General features: G+C 46.5%; 1 long non-coding RNA gene across 1 annotated transcript; it reads left to right on the top strand.

Moving 5' to 3' along the window:
• Positions 1 to 1021: 1021 nt before the first annotated feature.
• LOC117063244 lies at positions 1022 to 24562 on the top strand. The gene is made up of 3 exons (XR_004428830.1): positions 1022 to 1109; positions 23635 to 23715; positions 24472 to 24562. It is a non-coding gene; the product is annotated as an uncharacterized LOC117063244 (long non-coding RNA).
• The last annotated feature ends 64 nt before the right edge of the window (positions 24563 to 24626 follow it).

Raw genomic sequence — 24626 nt, 5'->3', positions numbered from 1 at the left:
GCTGAGGGTTCTTCAGGGTCCAGCCTGGGCCTTCTGCACTCCTCTCTGCAGATGCTCTCCCTGGGGACCTCACCCACCCCTGGACTTCAGTAGGCTGATGACTCCCCAGCTTATCCTTCCACCCCAGGCTTTCAGATTGGGCTTGTAGCTGCCTGCTCATCCCACAGAGCCCATCAACCACAGTGCCTCTCTGCTCCGCCTCGTTGCCTGTGTTTCTCTGCAGGTCCACCATGTCTTTCCTACTTTAGGCCCCTGTCATGTCCCGTCTGTATGACTGGAGCCACTTCCTACATGGATACTCTCTTCTAGTTTCATCCTCTCCAAGGTATTTTCCACGTTACACCAAGAGTCATCTTTTTTTTTTTTTTTCTTGACAGGATTTTGTTCTGTCGGCCAGGCTGGAGCAGTGGAGCAATGACAGCTCACTACTGCTTCGACCTCCTGGGCTCAAGCATCCTCTTGCCTTGGCCTCCAGAGTAGCTGAAACCACAGGCACCCACCACCATGCCTGCCTTTTTTTTTTTTTTTTTTTTTTTTTTAGTAGAGATGGATCATCTTTTAATGCAAATGTTACCACATGACCCTCTTTAATTCTATCCCTTCCTCCCCATCTGACCTCATGGGTAAGATCCAAATGTCCTAACAAGGCATTTCAGGTTTTTTGTAACTTGGTTCCAGAGAACATAAAAAATCACCCAAAGACCTAGAGCTCTTTAACACCAAGGCAGACACTGGAGTAAAAGCGCAGCATCAAAGGCAGGAGGGGAACATGCCGACAGCTGCTCACCCAGCCTGGCCCTTCCAGGGTGCCCTGTTAGCCCCTGCTGCAGAGGGGACGCGAGACAGGGAAGGACAGGACATGCAGACTCTGCTCACCCAGGCTGACCTGCGTCTCCTGCCCCTCCCTGAGCCCAGGGCTCACTGTGAAGTCACCAGCCCTACTCTGCCCTGCATTGTGACGCCCCTGCCAGAAACCACTGTGGCTGGCATGTTATCAGCTCTGGCTGGAGGCAAAGGTGGGGCAATTTTGGACTGCAATGACAAGAAGATGTTCCAGCTTCTAATTCCCCTGCTTTTGGCACTCAAGGGACATGCCCAGGACGATCCAGGTCTGTGCCAGGCCCTCCAGGAGCAGAGGTTGGGGGAAGGGATGCCATCTCTTACCTGGCTCCTGGAGAGTTAACTTAGAGGCCCAAAGGATGCTGAGTTAGGGCCAGTGACTCAGGAAATGAAGAGATTATAATTGATCAATCCAAGTCCATGCATTGGTTCTGCAAAGATGCCGTCTAAAATGATTCCCCAGGGTCTGGACCCAGAGTTCTGGAAGTTCAGGGGAACGGAACTGGAGGAACGATTTAGCAACTGACTTTGCTTCTCATCTCCACCTTCCTCTTTGTAAAATCATTAACAATCCTTCCAGGTCCAACACCCTTGGGGCGGGGGCAGCAAAGTAGTGGTGGAATAAGACCTTATTTAATTTAGAATGCCAGTATCAGATTATATAATCTCATAACATGGAGAGCATGATAGGGCTATTATGTGGAGTAGATGAGTTAATGCAAAGTTTGTTCTGCAGAGCCTCAGTCCTGGGAAAAGCTGCAGAGGAAAAAGTTCTATGCTAGACATGATTTGGAAATGTTCCATTTGATAATTTTCATGTAGAATCACTGTGGATAACCACCTATAAAAGGCTCTGATATATTTTACAGTAAAGAAAGTGGCTGGCTTAAGTTTAATTTTGTTGAATCTGGCATTTTTGAGATGGATCTAGCCATAAGATCACTCTTGCCCCAACTCCCAGCCTGATTCAGAACATTTTATATTTATTCTTTTGAGAATTACCTGTTCCTAGAGTTTTCCCATTTTTCTTATCTGGGTGAGTTTTTAAAGTTGATTTGCGGACTGTTTTGCATTTTAATGACATTAGACCTTTGTCTCTTATAAGTGCTGCAAAATCTTCCTACTTCTTCAGTTCTCTTGAGATTTTATTTTGGACCAAACAAATTTAAAATGTGTGTAAAAAACTTGTCAGTATTTTTACTTATGATTCTTGGCTTTTATTTCATGTTATTGGAAGGGCTTTTTCATCCCAAGAATATGAACCCAGCATATTGGACAGCATAGAGTGAGCTCTGAAGTAAGATTGTGTTCTAATTATATTTCTTCCACGTACCTGCTATGTGACCTTAGGATGAGTTACTTAATGTTTCTGCATTTCAATTTCCTCATCTGCAAAATGGCCATATTAAGGTTGTTGTGAAAATGAGATTTGCACAAAGCTCTGAGAACTGTGCCTGAAACTTTGTACATACTCAAAATACATTAGCTTTTATTATTCTAGAGCTTTCATGACTTTACTTCTTAAATTAATTTTTCCCCATTCTGGATTAGTAAAGATATTTTCCTATGTTATTCTCTAGAAGTTTCATATTTTATATTTTACATTTAGACTTAGAATCCATTTGGTATCAATTTTCATACACAATAAAAGGATTGGGATGAATTTTTTTCCACCTGGATATCCTACCGACCCAGCTCATCTGGGAACATTTGTTCTCCAGCCGCCACCTTTGTCAAAAATCAGGTCTCACTGTATCTATCAGGCTGTTGGTAGATGCTGTTTATTTCATTGGCATATTTATTGATCTCTGTGTTGCACCACACAGTCTGAATTCACACAGTTTTATAAAAGTCATGAACGGGCCAGGCGCCATGGCTTATGCCTATAATCCCAGCATTTTGGAAGGCCGAAGTGGGTGGATCATGAGGTCAGGAGTTCGAGACCAGCCTGGCCAACATGGTGAAACCCCGTCTCTAATAAAAATACCAAAAAAAAAAAAAAAATTAGCTGGGTGTGGTGGTGGCACCTGTAATCCCAGCTATTTAGGAGGCTGAGACAGGAGAATCGCTTGAAGCTGGGAGGCAGAGGTTGCAGTGAGCCGCAGTCATGCCACTGCACTCCATCTGGGTGACAGAGTAAGACCCTATCTCAAAAAATAATAAAATAAAATAGGAAAAATACTGCATCAATGCTTGCCACTTCACCTCTGCCCCCCTCTGCCCGTCATATCCAAGGTGCTCAAGCTGTCACGTGCCATGTAGGTGAAGCCTCTGGGCCATGTGTTGTTACTGCCTAGTATATTGCAGCAGCTCTTGAGGAGATGAAATATTATTCCACGTGTACACTTGTAGCCCAGTTTACTTGTGATGTGCCCAGACTCCTAGGGTGCAGACCATTAAGCTCCTAACCAAAGCCACGGGAACTTAGGACGCCCCTCACCATTGACTAGTCCTAGAGTCACAAACTGCCAAGTTGCCCCCAGGGCATTCCTATTGCCTGGCTCACCTCTCTGGATTTCCTTCTTTTGCTATAAACTGGCCCAGTAACTCTTCATTAACTTAACTCTTCAGTGCTTTTGACCAAGGGATGGTACATATTTTACACTTTGTAATTATTCTCAGCAACAAGGTTGTCCAAATTTCATATTCCATCTATTTTGGTTTTAATTTTTCTTTTCTTTTTTTCTTTTTTGAGATGGAGCCTTGCTCTGTCTCCCAGGCTGGAGTGCCGTGGCGTGATCTCGGCTCACTGCAACCTCCGCCTCCTAGTTTAAGCGATTCTCCTGCCTCAACTTCCTGAGTATCTGGGATTACAGGCGCCCACCACCACGGCCCGCTAATTTTCCTGTTTTTAGTAGAGTTGGGGTTTCACCCTGTTGGCCAGGCTGGTCTCGAATTCCTGACCTCAAGTGATCTATTCCGCCTCTCAAAGTCCTGGGATTACAGGATTGAGCTACTGTGTCTGGTCTAATTTTTCAATTCTGTTATTACCCCTTATTTTTTATCTGTTCCTGCCAGCTCCTTCTTATTTTATTCTTTCCTCTTACGAGCTTCTGTTTTATAGTGTTTCGTCTTTTCTTCAACATCCTTGCATAAAACAGTTCTAAGCTATTTTTCCCCTGATACTAGCCAAACAAATGTATTATTCATGTTTATGTTGTATATTTTGTTTCTTTTTTTGTAATAGTTTTGCACGATTTTCGTATTTTTCAGCTTGTTTGTTTTTAACTCGGGGCCAGTTCTAGGAGATCTGCCTTTTGGTCCACGTGATCTAGATAGAAACCCACTGCTGTCTTTCCCTTTTGACATGAGCCTAGTCGTGATCTTCTCTCTGTACCTGGAGGGCTGTATGCTGGCAATTCATCGTCTCTGTTCAGCCTGCCTGGGGACAGTGGCGAGGGAGTTGGGGTCCCGATCAGTCACAATCAAGGAATACAGTATTGGAATACTTTCCTTCAGAAGGGGGCCAAGAAAGGAGTGAAGTTCTATCAGCTTGGATGGAATCTTTTCATGTGTAGGGGTATCCTTGGATTTCAAGAGGTTCTTCCCTCTTTGTGGTGATTTTCTTGAAACTCAAAGCCTTTTTAATTTCCTGAGCCAGATACGTATTTTTCTGTGCAAAGACAGCTCTAGTCCTGCCTGGGAAACTTAGTTGCCTCCTCATCTTGCCCATGACCTTGAAGAAGCTATGTCAAGAGCAGGAGGAGAGGTATCATACAGGCAGCCTGTTCTATCCAGCCTGTCCCAACAGAGGTCAAGTGGCTTCCAAGGGGAGCTCCCTGTCCTTCCCATCATCTGCTTGGGCCACAGGCTTTTGTCCTCTAAGCTGTAGGCCGTGGTGGGACTCTGTGGACTTTTTTTCATGTCGTTCCCAGTCCTCTGCATTTCAAGGAACTCTAGAATAGCAATGCTACATGTCTGTGCCTTTTCTGGGTCTCCTTTCATCCTGGTAAAATTATAATGAAAACATACAAAGTTTGCAGAAAGAGTTTGGTTCTTCTAATTTCAACACAGATAATTTTTTTTTTCTTTTTTAAAAATGTATTTTGGCCGAGCGCAGTGGCTCACACCTGTAATCCCAGCACTTTGGGAGGCAGAGGCAAGTGGATCACTTGAGGTCAGGAGTTTGAGACCAGCCTAACCAACATGGTGAAACCCTGTCTCTACTAAAAATATTAAAAAAGTTAGCCGGGTGCAGTGGTGGGCACCTGTAATCCCAGCTACTTAGGGGGCTGAGGCAGGAGAATTGCTTGAACCTGGGAGGCAGAGGTTGCAGTGAGCTGGGATTGTGCCATTGCACTCCAGCCTGGGCAACAAGAGCCAAACTCGGTCTCAAAAAAATAAAATAAAATAAAATATATTATGGTTAATTTCAGTATGCACCTGGGATGGGTGTATATGTATATTGTGTGCATAATGTATTTATAAGCCATCTTTCCTTAAATGTCACTGTAAAGTTATTTTACAATTCAAACAAAAGATTATATATTGAAACTCAAACTACAGACCCGATTTTATTTTAAAACGACTGAGGTGTACTGAAAATATCTAAATATATCAAAGAAAAGATTATATATTGAAACTCAAACTAGAGACCTGATTTTATTTTAAAATGACTGAGGCATATTGAAAATATCTAAATATATTAATAAAGGGTCCAAATCATCAAAAAGAATGGTGGTGGAACTATGGCCAATATCTTTTCATAAGGGCCATAGTGTAGAGAATGCATGTCAGGGCCTGGAAACTATTTTCCTGGTTCATCCATGGAAAATGTCCAGACAGTGGAAATCCTTGATGGAAAAATCTCCAAGGTTTTTCTATGCATAAGGCAAAAAAGTGATGATTTCCCATGGGGGCTATTGAAAATAAAGCATATAAAATGTAAGTTAGAATGGGGAGCTTGCTTCTTTCAGCTGTGTCCAGAGAAGCAACACTGAAACATGAATCTAGCGTTATAGTGGCCAGAAGGAGCAACGGCATGTGAGTAGGCAGAACTGTGCACTGCTATGAAGAAATACCTGAGGCTGGGCTGAGACTGGGTGATTTATAGGAAAGGAGGTTTCATAATTCTGCACACTGTACAGCAAGCAAAGTGGTATCTGCTTCTGGGGAGGCCTCAAGAAGATTCCAATGATGGCAGAAGGCAAAAGGGGAACAGGCACATCAGCAGGAGCAAGAAGGAGAGAAGGGGAAGGTACTACACACTTTTAAACAACCGGATCTCACAAGAACTCACTCACTATCGCGAGAGCACCACCAAGGGGATGATGGGAAACTGAAAGAGACCAAATGAAATCTACAGGCAGGCAGCCCGGGCGGCGGCGCTTGAGCCTAGTTAGAAGTTGACCCTACAGGCAGACAGCCCGGGCGGCGCCTTGAGCCTAGTTAAAAGTTGATGCCGGACCTAGCCGATAATGTTATCTATAGATTTCAGATGTTGTATAGACAAGCAATGTGAAAGTCCCTGTCTTGTTCTTTTTCTGTTCTAATTACTAGTGCTTGCCATATATCTCTCAACTTCCTGAGCCCAGTATAAACATATCCCACCATATGTCTCCCCTCCATATATCCCTCAACTTCCTGGGCTCATCCCACCATATGTCTCCCTACCATATATCTTTCAATTCAAAGACTACCATATATCTCAACTTTAGAAGGACACCACCTGGAAAATCCCCGATAAGAAAACAGCCGTTTGTGAGAGCACGGGAACCATAAAAAAAAACTGCTAAATGTATAAACTTAAAATGTTAACCAATTGTAATGCTGCAACCTAGAGAATTCCCTCGTTCCTCTGCAACTTTACAAGTCCTGTTTACATTAGGCTATAAAAGGCAAGTGCACGCATTGTTCTGGGCCCTCCTGTATGTTGTGGAACGGAGGGACCAAGTTCGAACTTGCATTAAAGATCCTTGCCGCTTGGCTTTGACTCTGGACTCTGGTGGTCTTTTTCGGGGAACAAAGGGTCTGGGCATAACATCTGGGGGCTCGTCCGGGATTCCTCAAGCCCACCAGACCCCTGGTCAACGGATCTACTAGGATCGATCTGCTAATAGGTGAGCCGGCTCGTCTGTGTTTGCCCATCTTCGTCTTGTCTGTCTGTGTCCGTTCTGAACTGCGGCTCTTTAAGTCCGCCTGAGGCTGTTAGCCTGTCTGAATTCGCGGCTCTTTAAGTCCGCCTGAGGCTGTTAGCCTGTCTGAATTCGCGGCTTTCTAAGTCCGCCTGAATCTGTGACTCGCGAGGTCTGAAGCTGGCATACGTCCTGGCGGACGCGCTATAGGACAGCCAGCGGAGACTGGTGGGAGACGTCCCCCGGCTCTCATCTGGTTCTTGTTTGCACTTATTTTGACCCAGATTTCTGGTGCGCGCTTGCGACTGACGTATTCTTGTCTGAACTTGTTCTGACCCAGATTTCTGGGCGCGCCGGCGACTGACGTAAACTTGTTGTTGATATTCCAGCAACTCACTTTTCCCTTGCAGGACCTGTTCCAGCAATTCACTTTTCCCTTGCAGGACCTGTTGCAGACGCCACTCCAGGCGCTATTGTTCAAGATGGGTAATACCCAGAGCACTCCCCTATCTCTCCTTACAAGTAATTTCAAGGATGTTAGGGCAAGGGGCCATGATCTTGGTATGGACATCAGGAAGGGAAAGCTAATTACTCTGTGCCGCTCCGAGTGGCCCGCCCTTAACGTAGGGTGGGCCACCCGAAGGGACGTTTTGTCTCCCTGTCATCACTAGGGTAAAGTCCAAGGTTTTCAGCCTGGGCGTGCTAATCACCCAGATCATATCCCATATATCCTCATATGGCAGGATATAGCTGGGAACCCGCCCCCTTGGCTGTCCCCTTTCCAATTAGCCTCTGAACCCTGTAAGGCACTGGTTGCTCGACCGCTAAAATCCAAGCAACCGACTGCCCCCCTCATCCTGTTCTACCAGATAGCGAGGACCTTCTGTCCACAGAACCCCCTCCATACCCCTCCGGTCCCCGGGTCCCAGCCCCCCGGGAGGAGCCGCAGGAGGGAGCAGGTGAATGGGAAGCGGTCAGCGTGCCTGTACCCGCTGAAAGTGAAAGCAACTCCGAAGGGCCGGCGGGGCGTACGCGAGGGCGTACTTTGCGAGTTCCCCCTCCCCAGCCGCCTGACTCCCAGTGGCGTTACCCCTTCGGGAAATAGGGCCCCCAGACGACACGGGAAGTCCTAGGCTCCAGTACTGGCCATTTCCACCAGTGATCTATATAATTGGAAGACCCAGAGTGCTCGGTTTTCAGACAACCCCAAAGATTTAATGGCTTTACTGGATAGTATTATGTTTACCCACCAGCCCACTTGGGATGATTGTCAGCAGCTCCTCCGAATCTTGTTCACGACGGAGGAGCGAGAGAGAATACGGTAGAAGCTAGAAAGCTGGTCCCGGGGGACGACGGTCAACCGACTGCCAACCCCGACCTTATAAATGCGACTTTTCTCTGTCCAGACCGGCGTGGGACTACAACACGGCAGAAGGTAGGGGACGGCTACACCTTTATCGCCAGACTCTAATGGCAGGTCTCCGGGCGGCTGCTCGCAAGCCCACCAATTTGGCTAAAGTATACTCTGTTCTGCAGGGAAAGACAGAAAGCCCAGCTAGCTACCTAGAAAGATTAATGGAGGCCTTTAGGCAATACACTCCTATGGACCCAGAGGCTCCCGGAAGCCAAGCAGCCGTCGTAATGTCTTTTGTAAATCAGGCAACCCCGATATTAGAAAAAAAACTCCAGAAATTAGAGGACTTGGAGGGAAAACAGCTTCAGGACCTCCTTCAGATAGCCCAGCGGATTTACAATAATAGAGATACTCCAGAGGAAAAAATGACCAAGGTCCTGGCAGCGGTTGTACAAAAAGAGCATCTACAGCCAGAGAACACCCAACCTAAGCGGTCCCCCAGATATAACAACCTGAGCAAAGACCCATGTGCCTACTGAAACAAGCTGGCCACTGGGCAAGAGACTGTCCCAAAAAGAAACAGCAAGGACGGGGACCCCCTAGGTCTACACCCGTACTAGTCACTCAGAATGAGGACTAGGGAAGACGGGGTTCGGTCCCCCTCCCGAACCCAGGGTAACCTTGCAAGTGGAGGGGTCCCCAGTTCAGTTCTTGGTCGATACGGGAGCACAACACTCAGTCCTAGTTAAAACTGAGGGAAAATTATCCTCCAAGTCCTCGTGGGTACAAGGGGCCACAGGAATTAAAAAGTACCCCTGGACGACCAAAGAACAGTAAATCTTGGAGCCAAGAATATAACCCACTCCTTCCTGGTTATCCCTGAGAGCCCCTGTCCTCTACTAGGGAGAGACCTGCTAATTAAAATGGGAGCACAGATCCATTTCCTCCTGAGGGGCCCATCGTGACCGATTCCCAAAATCAGCCCGTGCCCGTCCTGACCATAACCTTAGAAGATGAATACCGGCTCCACCAGGAGCAGGCGGCCCCTGACCAGGACATAGCAACCTGGCTTCAACAATTTCCAGGAGCCTGGGCAGAAACGGGAGGTTTAGGACTAGCAAAGCACCGTCCTGCCTTGTTTGTGGAACTCAAGCCTGGGGCAGACCCCGTTCGGGTGCGTCAATACCAAATGCCCTTAGAGGCCAAAGAAGGAATCACGCCCCACATCCGTAGGCTCCTCGACCAAGCGGTCCTTCGGCCCTGTCACTCACCCTGGAACACTCCCTTGCTGCCGGTACGGAAACCTAATAGCGGGGAGTACAGACCTGTACAGGACTTAAGAGAAGTCAATAAGAGAGTTATGGACATACATCCAACTGTGCCCAACCCATATACCCTCCTGAGTACTCTAAACCCCAAACACCAATGGTACACTGTTTTAGATTTGAAGGATGCCTTCTTCAGTTTGCCTTTAGCCCCTCAGAGCCAAAAGCTTTTCGCCTTCGAGCGGACTGACCCTGAAAGGGGCATAAGTGGCCAACTGACATGGACCAGACTGCCGCAGGGATTCAAAAACTCTCTACCCTGTTCGATGAGGCTCTCCATGAAGACCTGGGTGAGTACCGACGCAAACACCCTGAAATAACTTATTACAGTATGTTGATGACCTCCTGATCGCTGCCGAGACCCGAGAAGCTTGCCTCCAAGGGACCAAAAGTCTCTTACAAGCTCTAGGGAGTCTAGGCTATCGGGCCTCGGCAAAGAAAGCCCAAATCTGTAAACCAGAAGTAACGTATCTGGGGTACCTGCTAAAAGGAGGGCAGCGCTGGTTAACAGACGCCCGGAAACAGACTGTTCTGCAGATCCCCAGGCCACAATCCACCCGACAAGTAAGGGAATTCCTGGGGTCGGCAGGATTTTGTAGACTATGGATACCTGGGTTTGCAGAGCTGGCTAAGCCCTTATATCAGGCAACGCGGGGACAGCAGCCATTTAATTGGACAGAAGAAGCCGAGTCGGCTTTCCAACAGATTAAAACCGCCCTACTCTCTGCGCCTGCACTGGGACTGCCTGATGTCACTAAGCCCTTCCACTTATACGTGGACGAGAGTGAGGGCGTCGCCAAGGCGGTGTTAACTCAGAACTTAGGCCCCTGGCGGAGGCCAGTCGCCTACCTGTCAAAGAAGTTAGACCCAGTGGCTGCGGGTGGCCCCCTTGCCTCCGAGTGATCGCAGCCACGGCCCTGATGGTACAAGATGCTGATAAACTTGTCTTGGGACAAGAATTACGGGTCGTTACCCCACATGCCATCGAAGGTGTACTCAAACAGCCGCCTAACCGATGGATAAGCAACGCCGGCTCACCCACTACCAGGGACTACTATTAAATCCCCTCAGAATTTTTCCTGCCCCCAACGACCTTAAACCCTGCCTCGCTGCTGCCCAACCGGACCTGGACGCGCCGCTCCATAATTGCACCGAGATATTAGCCCAGGTGCACGGAGTTCGAGAGGACCTGCAGGACCGCCCACTTCCTGACGCCGACCTCGTTTGGTTCACGATGGGAGTAGCTTCATACACCAAGGCCAGAGGTATGCTGGAGCAGCGGTGACTTCAGAGACTGAGGTAATCTGGGCGGAACCCCTGCCCCCGGGGACATCGGCCAGAGGGCCGAACTGATAGCGCTCACCCAAGCTCTTACCTTAGGGGCAGGGAGAAAACTGACGGTATACACAGATAGCCGGTACGCTTTCGCTACGGCACACATACATGGGGCCATTTACAGGGAGCGAGGGTTGCTAACGGCTGAGGGAAAAGAAATAAAAAATAAGCAAGAGATCCTAGCCCTGCTAACAGCCCTATGGAAACCAGAAAAATTGGCTATTGTACATTGCCCAGGGCACCAGAAGCCAACCACTCCAACTGCTCAAGGCAAATTTCTGGCAGATCAAACTGCAAGGAGTGTGGCAAAGGCTCCCAGTCAACTCCTTGCACTCCAGCTCCCTGATCCGGGCCCCTGAGACCTGCCGTATTACCCTGATATTCAGAACAAGATCTCCAGTGGATCGACAAACTTCCCCTGAAACAGATCCAGAATGGGTGGTGGACTGATACTAAAGACCATATTATCCTACCAGAAAAATTAGGACAGCAAGTGTTAGAACACATCCACCGATCCACCCATCTGGGTGCCCGGCGGATGATGGACCTGATTAGACGCTCCAAGCTCAAGATCAGACGATAGCGGAAACGGCCAGCAGCATCGTGATGAGTTGCAAAGTCTGCCAGCTTAGCAACGCCTATCCCCAATCCCAGGTTGCTGCGGGAACAAGGCTCAGGGGAACCAGGCCCGGTATCTACTGGGAAGTAGATTTCACTGAGGTAAAGCCAGGAAAATACGGATATCGGTACTTACTTGTCTTTGTAGATACCTTTTCAGGGTGGACTGAAGCATTTCCAACCAAAAGAGAAACCGCTCAGGTTGTAGCGAAAAAAATTCTGGAAGATATCCTCCCCAGGTATGGCTTTCCCATCCAGATAGGGTCAGATAATGGACGGCCTTCGTTGCTAAGGTGAGTCAGGATTTGGCTTCCATTCTTGGGGCTAATTGGAAATTACATTGCGCATACAGGCCCCAGAGTTCAGGACAGGTAGAAAGGATGAATCGGACCTTAAAGGAGACCTTAACTAAATTAACTATGGAGACTGGCGCTAATTGGGTGGTCCTTCTCCCCTACGCTCTGTTCCGGGCCGTAATACCCCCTACAGACTGGGCCTTACCCCTTATGAAATCATGTATGGCAGACCCCCACCCCTAGTTCCCAGCCTAAAAGATGATCTGCTCAAATCTGAAACTGAAAATGTATCTGAACTCTTGTTTTCCCTACAAGCCTTGCAGAAAATTCATCAGGAAATCTGGCCTAAGCTGCAGGAATTATATGAAACCGGACCCCCACCGACACCCCACCCGTACCAGCCGGGAGACTGGGTCCTAGTCAAGCGACACCGGCAAGAAACCTTAGAACCCCGGTGGAAGGGACCGCTTCAAGTACTCCTAACCACACCCACTGCCCTAAAGGTAGAAGGCATCGCGTCGTGGATCCACTACACCCACGTCAAGCGGTGGACCCAGCCTCCGACCTTCTCGGACCCATCACGATAGCGACTGAAGCACCGACCACGTGGACTGTGGACAAAGCTAAGAAAACCCTTAAAACTCACCTGCGCCGGCAGCGTAGCTCACTACAAACATGCAGCTAGGTAGTCTAACCCTAATGTTAGTCGCCCTAATGGCCGTGGGGGCTAACACAAAACCAGTTTCTAATCCCTTTGTTTGGAGATTCTGGCTTTATGAAAACCAAACCCACCCAGGGCAACCTCATAAGCCCGGGAAATTATTGGCCAGTGCTGATTGTCCCTCCTCAGGGTGCAGTGCCCCAATTTTGCTGAATTTTACTGGTTTTCAGATAGCCAAACCAGTGGCACCAATGATATGCTTTGAGTTTGATCAGACTAAACACAATTGTAAACACTATTGGTGGCACCAAAACGCAGGCTGCCCCTACAATTACTGTAAGATGCACTCAGTCAGAGGGTGGAACAAGCAATCCGGGTGGAATTTTACCAACAGGGTAGAGGCGGTATCTATACTTGGATAGTTAAGGACCCTTGGGACCCCCGCTGGACCACGCCTCAACATGGGGCTGTATACTATTCCTCTTCCTCCACATGGCCTAGTAGTCACTCTATCTGTGGCGTGGCCTAGTTCAAATACTGCCCCTAGTCCATGGGGATATCCAGCGACAGGAAGACAGACTAACACAAGAATTACGCCCTTTCTCCTGGCTGGAAATATTACAAGAAGGATTAGAGCTTGCCAACCTTACGGGACTTCACAGCTTGTCTGGCTGCTTTCTGTGTGCCACCCTAGGGCATCCACCACTAACCGCTGTCCCTCTGCCCTGGGAATCCTCCACCCAAACTAGGGACTTTCAGAATCTCACGGACGCCCCCATTCTTAATGTGCCACTGTACCAAAACCCTAGTCAGAAAAGTTTCCCTACTGTTTTTCAGGCACTAACTCCAGCCTCTGTAGCATCACTGTGACGCCCCCTAGTGCCTCCCTAAGAGCCCCGCAGGGCATATTCTTTTGGTGCAATGGAACATTATCTAAGAATCTACCTAGTCCCTCTGTTGCCAGCCTACTGTGTCTTCCTGTCACACTAGTTCCCCGACTAACTCTACTAACTGCCGGCGAGTTCCTGGGGTACACGGTAACTGGACTAGTACTGCCATTCACCCAATCCCTAAACTGAGACCTACACGAGCAATATTCTCCCCCTCATTGTAGGAATCTCCCTCACATCATCCCTCATTGCGGCCGGACTGGCAGGGGGAGCCCTAGGTCACACCCTCATAGAAAGCAACAAATTGTACCAACAATTTGCCGTGGCTATGGAGGAATCAGCTGAGTCCCTTGCCTCCCTTCAACGACAGCTCACATCCCTAGCTCAGGTGACCTTACAGAACCGGAGGGCCCTAGACTTACTGCTGAAAAAGGTGGTACATGTATGTTCCTGAAAGAGGACTGTTGCTTCTACATAAATGAATCAGGGCTTGTAGAGAACAGGGTCCAACAGCTACGCAAGTTAAGCACAGAAATGAGAAAACAGCAGTTTGCCTCAGCTGCAAATCAATGGTGGAATTCTTATATGTTTTCTCTGTTGGCCCCCTTCATTGGACCTCTACTAAGTCTACTATTTCTGTTTACCGTAGGACCTTGTGTTGTTAGCAGAATTTTGCGGTTTGTCAGAGAGAGGTTTGACACCATACAGCTCATGGTCCTCAGAGCCCAATACCAACCTGTAGATGCTGAAACAGAATCAGACTTATAAGACCCAAGATTGGCTCTAGAGGTACTTGAGAAAGGGAGGAATGAAAGAGACCAAATGAAATCTACAGGCAGGCAGCCGGGCGGCGCGCCTTGAGCCTAGTTAGAAGTTGACCCTACAGGCAGACAGCCCGGGTGGCGCCTTGAGCCTAGTTAAAAGTTGATGCCGGACCTAGCCGATAATGTTATCTATAGATTCAGATGTTGTATAGACAAGCAATGTGAAAGTCCCTGTCTTGTTCTTTTTCTGTTCTAATTACTAGTGCTTGCCATATATCTCTCAACTTCCTGAGCCCAGTATAAACATATCCCACATATGTCTCCCCTCCATATATCCCTCAACTTCCTGGGCTCATCCCACCATATGTCTCCCTACCATATATCTTTCAATTCAAAGACTACATATATCTCAACTTTAGAAGGACACCACCTGGAAAATCCCCGATAAGAAAACAGCCGTTTGTGAGAGCACGGGAACCAATAAAAAAACTGCTAAATGTATAAACTTAAAATGTTAACCAATTGTAATGCTGCAACCTAGAGAATTCCCTCGTTCCTCTGCAACTTTACAAGTCCTGTTTACATTAGGCTATAAAAGGCAAGCGCACGCATTGTTCTGGGCCCTCTGTATGTTGTGGAACGGAGGGACCAAGTTCGAACTTGCATTAAAGATCCTTGCCGCTTGGCTTTGACTCTGGACTCTGTGGTCTTTTTCGGGGAACAAAGGGTCTGGGCATAACATCCACTCATGAGAAATCCACCCCCATGATCAAATGCCCTCCCTTCAGGCCCACCTTCAACTCTGGGATTACAGTTCAACATGAGATTTGAGTGGGGGCATGGATGCAAACTATATATGGTCTGACTCTAGAATCAGACTGCCTGGCTTCCATTCCGGGTTCAAGCACTTACTGACAGTATGCCCCCGAGGAACTTGCCTGCCTCTCTGGGCCTCCATTACTTCTGTGAGATAGATTTAATAATAGAATCCATCTTATAAGTGAAGATTAAAGGAGTTAATATGTATAAGATCAAGAACATAGCACAGTGCCTGGGCTACAATGGGTGTTAGCAATTACTATTATAATGTCTTGCCCTGCAGGGTCCTTGAGGAAGGGGCTGGGCCTGATTGACAGATGGTCTATGTGGAAGGAATAGCATTGAACTAGGATTGAGAAGACCTGGGTTTGAAGCTCAAATTTGCCACTAAGATAATATACAACCTTATGCCTGGTAGATTTTCAATAAATATTTCTGAGATGAATAGATGAGTGAGTGAATAATGAATAATTGATAGCTCTTAATCACTACCCAGATTCAACCAATTCCTGAGAGAGAATCAAAGAGGTTTCCAAGATATTGTGCCAGCAGAACTAAGACTTTCTGATTCAATCCCCTAAACGCGTTGTTCTGAGCATAGTTTGAGGATCTAAAAAGCTTAAAACTGGGATAAATAGAAACTGAAAATTATGGGTGGTAAACCTCTGTCATTAACGACTCCAAAAGGTTGCATAAGCTGAAATGATAAAGCGCTCAAAACATTCAGGAAACGTATAGCTTTTTTGTTCACTCATTTATTCAATAAACATTTACTGAAACTTAACATATTCAAAGACTGTGTTAAATGTTAGCAATACAGAGAAGGCACAATATGATTTACAGCCTCAAGGCATTTATAGTCTAGTCATGGAGACAGACATGTCAACAGATAATTCATACAACATGGAAAGTGCCCCTGTTGACATGTTTTCAAGATGCTTTGGGGTTTCAGAGAGGGGCTGAATGCTGAGTCAGAGAGGGGCTGAATGCTGAGTCAGAGAGGGGCTGAATGCTGAGTTGACCACGAATGGCCAATGATTTAATCAATCACGACTATGCAAAAAAGCGTCCACAAAACCCCCAAAGGCAAGAATTTGGAGCACTTCCAGATTTCTGAACACGGGGAAGGTGGCATGCCCAGAGAGGGCATGGAAGCAGCACGTCCCCTCCCCCATACCTTGCCCTGGGCATCTCTTCACCTGGCTGTTCATTTGCACTATTTAAAATATCCTTTGAAATAAATGAGCACTAGTAAGTAAACGGTTTTTCCCGTGTTCTGTGAGCTGCTCTAATGAGTCAGCAAACCTGAGGATGGGGTTGTGGGAATCCCCAATTTGTAGTCAAGTCAGAAGTTGTGACCTGGAAACCTACTATTTGTGATTGTTGTCTGAAGTTAGTTGGGGGGGCATCTGTGGGACTGAGCCCATTTACCCTGTGGGGTCTGCACTAACTCTGGTCTCTATCAGATTGAGTTGAATTGTATGAGGCCCAGCTGGGGCCCCATGGAAAATTGCTTAGTGTGTGAAAAACACCCATCTACCTGGCGTCAAAAATGAACTATTGAGAGTGGGGGGTGTATAGAGTAGGAGGAAACAGTTTGTTTTTTTCCTATCCACTGAGCAATGTGACTTTGTCTTGTTTGTGGACATGGGAAGGGACTGTGGAAGGGTTTAAGGAGAAAATCAGCAAGATCGCCCCCACATGCTAGCCAGGGAACGGAGGTGGCCGTGTGGGAGGTGGGAGGAGGGGGTCGAGGGGTCGGGGCTAACATGAGGGTGAGGAGACTGCCCCACAGTCCCAAGGAGAGATGCCAAGGGGGCTGACGGAGGGAGGGTCACAGGAAGAGGAAGGACAGGGTCCTCCTCTGTGTGTTGGAATATGGGGGATTTTTGGAGCTGCAGGGGCTTGAGGAAGAAGTTGCAGCTTCAGTGGGGAAGAGAACAGCTCCAGGCAACATGGACCAATGCAATCTCTGTTTCACTTGGGGATCAACCTGGGGAAACAGGAGGACTGAGAACAGCCAACTCAGAGTAAAATGCAATATCCTCACAGGGTGGCAAGAGCAAAAAAAGACAGTGCCAGCTTCTGCAAAGTGACATCTTCTGACATAAATATTACTAATTTATTGCCATAAATTTGGTGTCCTGGGCAATCTGTGTTTATTGAATTTTAAGCATTGTCAGCACTAAACATAAAGTGAACGTTTACTCTCTGTTTAAATGCTACTAACTGTGGGGTTTTCCTTAGTGCTATGACCAAGATTGTTAAACAATTCTACCACTGCAACCATGCGTTCTTAAACCTGGTGGCTGAGAATTAAATAAACCTGAGAATTAAATAAACTCTTTGATGAAGAATTTGGGCACTGAATTCAGATTTGGTTTAAACCTTCAATGTAAAAACAAACATTTGTCTATTTTTGTATTGGTGGAGAATGACTACCACTCAGTTTCAGTGTAACAATCAAAATTGAAACCAGCCAGGCATCTGTAACAAGAGCTATTGCTACACACTCATGCTAAGCTGGGTGTAGAGCTCACCGTGGGCTTGCATCCTCCGTGGATATGTGTTCACTTGGGAATTCGAGAAACTCTACAGAGATGGGGAGAGGAAAATGCAGAGAGAATGGGGAGAAAATGAGATCAAGAGCGGAGCTGTGATAAATGGGGAACACCCTTTCTACTCTGGTTTAAATTTCAAGTCTGGAATTGCAAAACGTGAAACGAAAATCTGGGGCAAGAGATGGGATGAGAAATATCCACCCTGAATTAACAAGAGATGAGCCCTAAATAAATTCTCCTAATGATGTTACAGCATTCTAATGCTGCACAGTGACATCTTCTAACATAAATCTCTACTAATTTATTGTCATAAACTTGGTGTCCTTGGCAACCTATGTTTATTGAATTTACATTTGAATGCTGTAACATCACTAATGCTTCTTCTCTCAAAGAGAAGATTATTAGAGCAAACGATGGCAATCATGACAGATGGACATGGACAGACTCCTTCAAAAGAAGCTTCTTCAATAATCTCTTAGAAAAGAGAATGACTTTCCAAGCATTTAAACCATAAGAAGAAATGAAAAAGGAAAAGATTTAATCAAGCAACGAATTTTAACTTCCAAACATCAAAACAGAAGAAATTGATACATTGGGTGAGCTGAGTATTATTCACTGAAAAACAGGTTTTAATTTCAGAAAAAAAGATGTTCAAATATCCTTAGTATTTAAATAACTTTTTTACAAAAACAGTTGGTAAATATTATACTTAAAATGAACTTTAAACAAGTTCATAGGTGATGTCCTAGGAGCACAGAGGTAGAGAAATGACCTTTCAGAGCAGATTCTTGGGGGGAAAAAACCATGTGGGACCCCAGATAAGTATCCTGGAGGAGCCAGGGCAAGATCACATCCCTCAACTTTAAATACAGTCAGGGGATGCATAACAACGTTTGGGGCAATGACAAACCGCATATATGACAGTGGTCCCACAAGATTACAATGGAGGTGAAAAATTCCTGTCCCCTAGTGACACGGTAGCTCTCACCGGAGCACAACTCGTCACTCATGTGTCAGTGGCACCGCTGGTTTTAGCAAACCTCCCACACTGCCAGTTGTATAAAAGTCCAGCACCTACAATTAGGCACATCGAATGATACTTGATAATGATAAGAGGCGATTATGTTACTGATTTGTGTATTTATTACACTATATATTTTTTTCGTAATTTTAGAGTATGCTCCTTCTTATTAAAAAATAATTAACTATAAAACAGCCTGAGACAGGTCCTTCAGGAGGTATCCAGAAGAAGGTATTGTTATCATAGGAGATGACAGCTCCAGGCATGTTCTTGCCCGTGAAGATCTCCCAGTGGGACAAGAGGTAGAGGTGGAAGACCATGATATCGATGATCCTGACCTCTGTGTATGTCTATGAAGAGCTAATGTGTGTGTTTGTGTCTTAATTTCTTTAAAAAATGTTTAAAAAGTAAAAGATAATTGTTTTAAAAATAAAAAAGCTCATGAAATAAGGACATAAAGTTGTTTTTTTTTTTTTTTTTTTGTGATGGAGTCTCACTCTGTCACCCAGGCTGGAGTGCAGTGGCATGATCTCGGCTCACTGCAACCTCTGCCCCTGGGTTCAAGTGATTCTCCTGCCTCAGTCTCCTGAGTAGCTGGGACTACAGGTGCACGTCACCACACCCGGCTAATTTTTGTATTTTTAGTAGAGACAAAGTTTCACCATATTGGCCAGGCTGGTCTCAAACTCCTGACCTCATGATCTACCCACCTCGGTCTCCTAAAGTGCTGGGATTACAGGTGTAAGCCACCAAACCTGGCCAGAAAGAAAATATTTTTACAGTGTACAAGGTGGGTTTTAAGCTATGTTATGACAAAATAATTTTAAGAGATTAAAAAGTAAAAGTTTATAGGTAAAAAAAAGTTACAGAAGCTAAGATGAATTTATTAATGAAGAAAGAAAAACTATTCTTTATAAATTTAATGTAGCCTAAGTGTACAGTGTTTACAAAGTCTACAGCCGTGTAGAGTCATGTCCTAGGCCTTCACATTCACTCACTGCTTACTCACTGACTCATCCAGAGCAACTCCAGTCCTGCAAGCTCCATTCATGGTAAGTGTCCTGGATGAGTGCACTATAGTATCTTTTATATCATATTTTTACTGTACCTTCTCTACATTCAGATACACAAATACCATCGTGTTATAGTTACCTACAATATTCAGTACAGTAACTTGCTGTATGGGTGTGTAGTCTAGGAACAATAGGCTATGCCATACAGCCTAGGCGTGAGCAGGCTACACCATCTAGCTGTGTATAAGTTCACTCTATGATGCTTGCCTTTAACCACATATTTCTCAGAAAGTATTCCATTTTTAAGTAACCCTCCAACTATCCCTGGCCCACTCAAGAGACTCTTTTTTTTCAGACAGAATCTTGCTCTGTCTCCCAGGCTAGAGTGCAATGGCATGATCTCGACTCACTGCAACCTCTGCCTCTCGGGTTCAAGCAATTCTCCTGCCTCAGTCTCTCAAGTAGCTGGGACTACAGGTGCCCACCACCATGATTGGCTGATTTTTGTATTTTTAGTAGAGACGGGTTTTCACCATGTTGGCCAGGCTGGTCTTGAACTCCTGGCCTTAAGTGATCTGCCCACCATGGCCTCTCAAAGTGCTGGGATGACAGGCGTGAGCCACTGCACCCGGCCCCTCATAGACTCTTCTAGATAGAAGCCCTGTCTCACTCTCCTCCCGTGTGCCTGTTCCCATCCCCTCCAGCCATCATTTAACATGGTGGCAGAGGGATCCTCTGGGCTTCCTCTGCTCAAAATCTATCACCATCTCCTCCTAGCCGCCTGTACAATGGTAACAAGTAGCAGAGGTAGTGGACATCTGTGTTGTTCTTGACTCCATGGGGAGGCTTCTAGCTTTTCCCCAGTCAGCATGCTACTCACTTTCAGGCCAAGATACACTTTATCATGTTAGCGAGATGCTCATCTATTCCTATTTTTATGTGTCATTTAAAATTCAAGAACAATCATTGCCTGTATTCTCTAGCTATCATTTTTTCTCATTATTTTTATAAAGAGTAACATTTATGTTTTGGGGTACCATTCTATGGGCTTTTACACATGCGTAGATTCATGTTACCCTCACTATAGACAAGATATTGAAATTTTTAGTACTCCCAAGAATCCCCTCTATCTGCTCCTTTGTACTCACCCTCCCCTACCCCGAACTCCTGGCAGCCACTGTACCTGTTATCCATGCCTAGAGTTTTGCCTTGTCCAGAATGCCATACAAATATAACCCTACACAGTACGTGACTTTCTCAGCCTGTGTTCTCTGACTTAGCGTAATGCTTTTGAGATTCCTCTGTTGTTGCATGCACCCATAGTTCCTTTTTATTCCTGGGTGGTATTCCATCATGTGGGTAGATTACAGTTCACTTATCCATTCACCCATAGAGGGATATTTGGGTATTTCCAGTTTGGAGGATTGTGAACAATTCCACAAGAAATATTGCTGTGTGTCTGCTACAATGGCTAAAATAAAAACTTCTGATAGTACCAAGTGTTGGCAAGGATGTCAAGTGATAGGAACTCCTAGCCACCTTTTTTTTTTTTTTTTTTTTTTTTTTTTTGAGACGGAGTCTTGCTCTGTCTCCCAGACTGGAGTGCAGTGGTGCGATCTTGGCTCACTGCAACCTCTGCCTCCCGGGTTCAAGTGATTCTCCTGCCTCCTGCCTCAGCCTCCCAAGTAGCTGGGACCACAGGCCCATGCCACCATGCCCAGCTAATTTTTGTATTTTTAGTAGAGATGGCATTTCACCGTGTTGGTCAGCCTTGTTTCAAACTCCTGACCACAGGCCTCCCAAAGTGTTGGGATTACAGGCTTGAGCCACTGCACCCAGCAGGAACTCTTACCCATTGTTGATGGGAATGCAAAATGCTGCAGCCATGTGGAAAGCAACTGGGCAGTTTCGTAAAAGGTTGAGCGTGCACTGACCACGTGACCTAGCAGTTGCTATCTGGATATTTATCTCCCCAAAACTGAAAATTGCATTCTCACAAAAATCTCTTTTAAACTCTGTTTTTAGTTAATTTTCATCGCTTCTCTAATTTACACACTCCTTATCCCTTACTATGCTGTCCAAAGAATTTTCTGTATTTTATTCTTCCTTTTCTAGCCCAACATCTGCCAGCTCATGCCCCATCTCCTCCTGTTTTCTCACTTTCTCCTCATATTTTCTTACAACCTCTTCCTTGAGTTTCTAATTTATAATCTTCTTTCACATAGGTGATTGCTTTATAAGGTTTTATTTTTATGATTTATGGCAACATATCTACTCAGATTTTTTTATTTGTTCTGGGTAATATTTTCCTGTTTAGAGTTTCATCTAGTAAATGTTGCTGTTTTTTCCCATCCCTGTTCCTTTAAAAAAAGAACACATATTTATTATGCCTGTGAAATCTCTATTTGCTTCTCATTTTCCTGGGCTATTTCCAGGAGTCCTTCAGGGCATGTATATTTGCTGGAGACTGGTGGCCACAGTGACCATGTCCTTTACTCTACATGTCTTTTGTGTCCCCCAACCCCCTACAGGCCTTCTTTGGATCCCTGTAAATTGGGTCGCCAATAATGCAGCGGGACCCTGTAAGACGTGGTTCTTTGTAGCAAGCCCAACATTAAGCTTTCTCAGCAGTAGGCGCTGGAAGGACACTGTAGGCGGAAGGGGCCTTTCTTCCTGGGCCTCTCCAGCATGCTTCTGTTTGCTGCTTCTTGCTCCTATGGCGTGGTTGCCACCAGCATGTGGGGAACACCTGGTGGTGCTTGACTCTGCCATCCTTCTCTCAGTGAGCTCCAGCCCTGTCTTCTGTTCAGTGACCTGTTCTATAAATGAGCCAAGGATGGCCCTTAGCTTGTCAATTTGTTCATGGCAAGCTTCTCCTCGTTAGCTCAAAAGCCTGCTGGTCCTAAACTCAATGTTTTACACATCCAGCTGTTTTTGAACATAGTCCAAATACACAGATATTTAGCCATCTAGAGCTTGTCTGCTTTGCATACCCTGTGAAACTGCACCCAACATCTGCTTGCCACAGGTGATATGCAGTCTATGGCTAGGAAAGGCCCGCAGCCGTTGCTGCCCCTGAGAGCTCTCTGACCCAGAGACTCCCCACTGTGCCAGTGAACCACATCACCTAGACGGGTAACCCCCTGTCAGAGTCCTCTTTCCTCAGAAGTCCCCTTGTCCTCTTCCTCTTCTGGATGGTGTCTCCTTAACCTCCAGATAGTCTCAGGCCGTCAAGGGCTTCCCCTGCACGCAACCTCCCAAAGCATTTCCCAAATGAAACTGTGTGTGCTGCCACCAGCTCGTGATCATAACTTTTTCTTGGATCAGCATCGAAATCCCCTGAGCCTTCTACACCTTTTCACGGCAGCTGTCCCAAGGCGGACACACACACCCAGGCCTTGCACTCCCCAGCCAGTGGGCAGGCTCTTGACAAGCCCCCTGCAGGCATCTGTGTGCTGCACCAGTCCGCCTGCACTCCAGAGGGGTGCATTCTGCTTCTCTAGCAAGGGGATCAGCTCTGGCCTGGGGCAAGCCGGCAAATGTCTCTGCCTTCCGCTGGGTTGCAGACACCTTCTCCAATGTGTTGTGAGTCCCACTCCTGGGGAGGGGGAGAGGCTCCCCTGCCAAGTTTGGCTCCTCCTCAGATACTCTCCTCCTGCCCTGCCATATCTTAGAGTGCTCCTGATGCTTTGCAGTCACTCCCCAGTTAGAGTTTGTGATTCTTCCTGTTAGACTTTCCTTGTTCAAATCACTGCACAGTTTCCATCTCCTGAGTGGACCCTGTGTATCTTTGGTGCATCTCCGTGGCCACCCTAAGCCCATACACCTCTGACAGAGCACTGCCCAGACTTCCCCAGGTCTCCCGGCTCTCTGCAGTTGTGAAGAATAGATACGGAACAAGGTGCAGGTTGCTGGTGTTTTCTGAGCTCTCCCCCTCCTCGGCCTGTTTGCGCTACCTCACTCAGCTTTCAGCACTGTTCTTACTTGGGAAGATTCCGGGAATAAGGGATAGGGATCTCTCCATGCTTCTCATGTACAAATGGCTCTTTCCTTTCTCCTTCAGAAAACGTTCAATGTGGCTACAGGCCTGCTTTTCCAAACTCGTCCTGGTTACCATTTCATGAACGGCTTCAAGTCCAGAATGGTGAGTTTCCGTGGCAAGTGAGTATCCAGATGTCTCGGAAACACCTCTGTGGAGGCTCAATCATACATCAGTGGTGGGTTCTGACGGCCGCACATTGCTTCCCAAGAACCCTGTAAGTGTCTTCATCTACATCCCGTCTTGTCAATGTATTGTCTGGGCTGGGCAGCTCAGCAGGCCTGTGCACAGCCCTATGAAGCCCTAGGTTCGACGTGCAGAATGTTGCACTGGCTTTGTGCCCCCGAGTCTCTGCCGTACAACCACTCTCTCCTCTTTATTTAGCCAACCATATCCAAATGTGGGCAGCTAGTCAGAGCTAGGCACCCAGTACATCAGTACACTCTCTCCTGCCTGTCATCTGTGTATGAAGACAACACACTGGAGTCATTGATTGAACACCTTCCCATTGAGCACCTACTATGTGCTGTTTCAAGAGCTGGGGACATAGGAGTTGACAAGACTGCGTAGGTCCCTGTCATCAAGGAGCTTACAATCTCATCTCTCAGAGGGATTCGTTCCTCTTCTTTTGGTCAGGAGAGTTTCCCTGGACTGTCAACCCACTGGTTCAGAGATTTGTCAGAGTTTGGGCTCCTGGTTTCTATCTATCTAATCCTAGCCATGCTCCAGACCACGGTAGCTCACCCATCGCACTGGACTTCTCCTTCGTTAGTTGTCAACTCACTGTTTACAAATGTGTCTATGAATGTGAATCGCACTATCACCCTTGTTAGCACGGGTGCTTTTATATTCATTCTTTAGATTAGACATGGCCGTGGTAAATGTCACTGTGGTAATGGGAACGAGAACATTCAGCAACATCCACTCAGAGAGAAAGCAAGTGCAGAAGGTCATTATTCACAAAGATTACAAACCACCCCAGCTCGACAGTGACCTCTCTCTGCTTCTACTTGCCA

The sequence above is a fragment of the Trachypithecus francoisi genome, unplaced genomic scaffold, assembly GCF_009764315.1.
Source record: "Trachypithecus francoisi isolate TF-2019V2 unplaced genomic scaffold, Tfra_2.0 Contig01554, whole genome shotgun sequence".
In the NCBI taxonomy this organism is placed as follows: Eukaryota; Metazoa; Chordata; class Mammalia; order Primates; family Cercopithecidae; genus Trachypithecus; species Trachypithecus francoisi.
The sequence above is the reverse complement of the archived record's forward strand: the minus strand, read 5'-3'. Positions and strand labels throughout refer to the sequence as shown.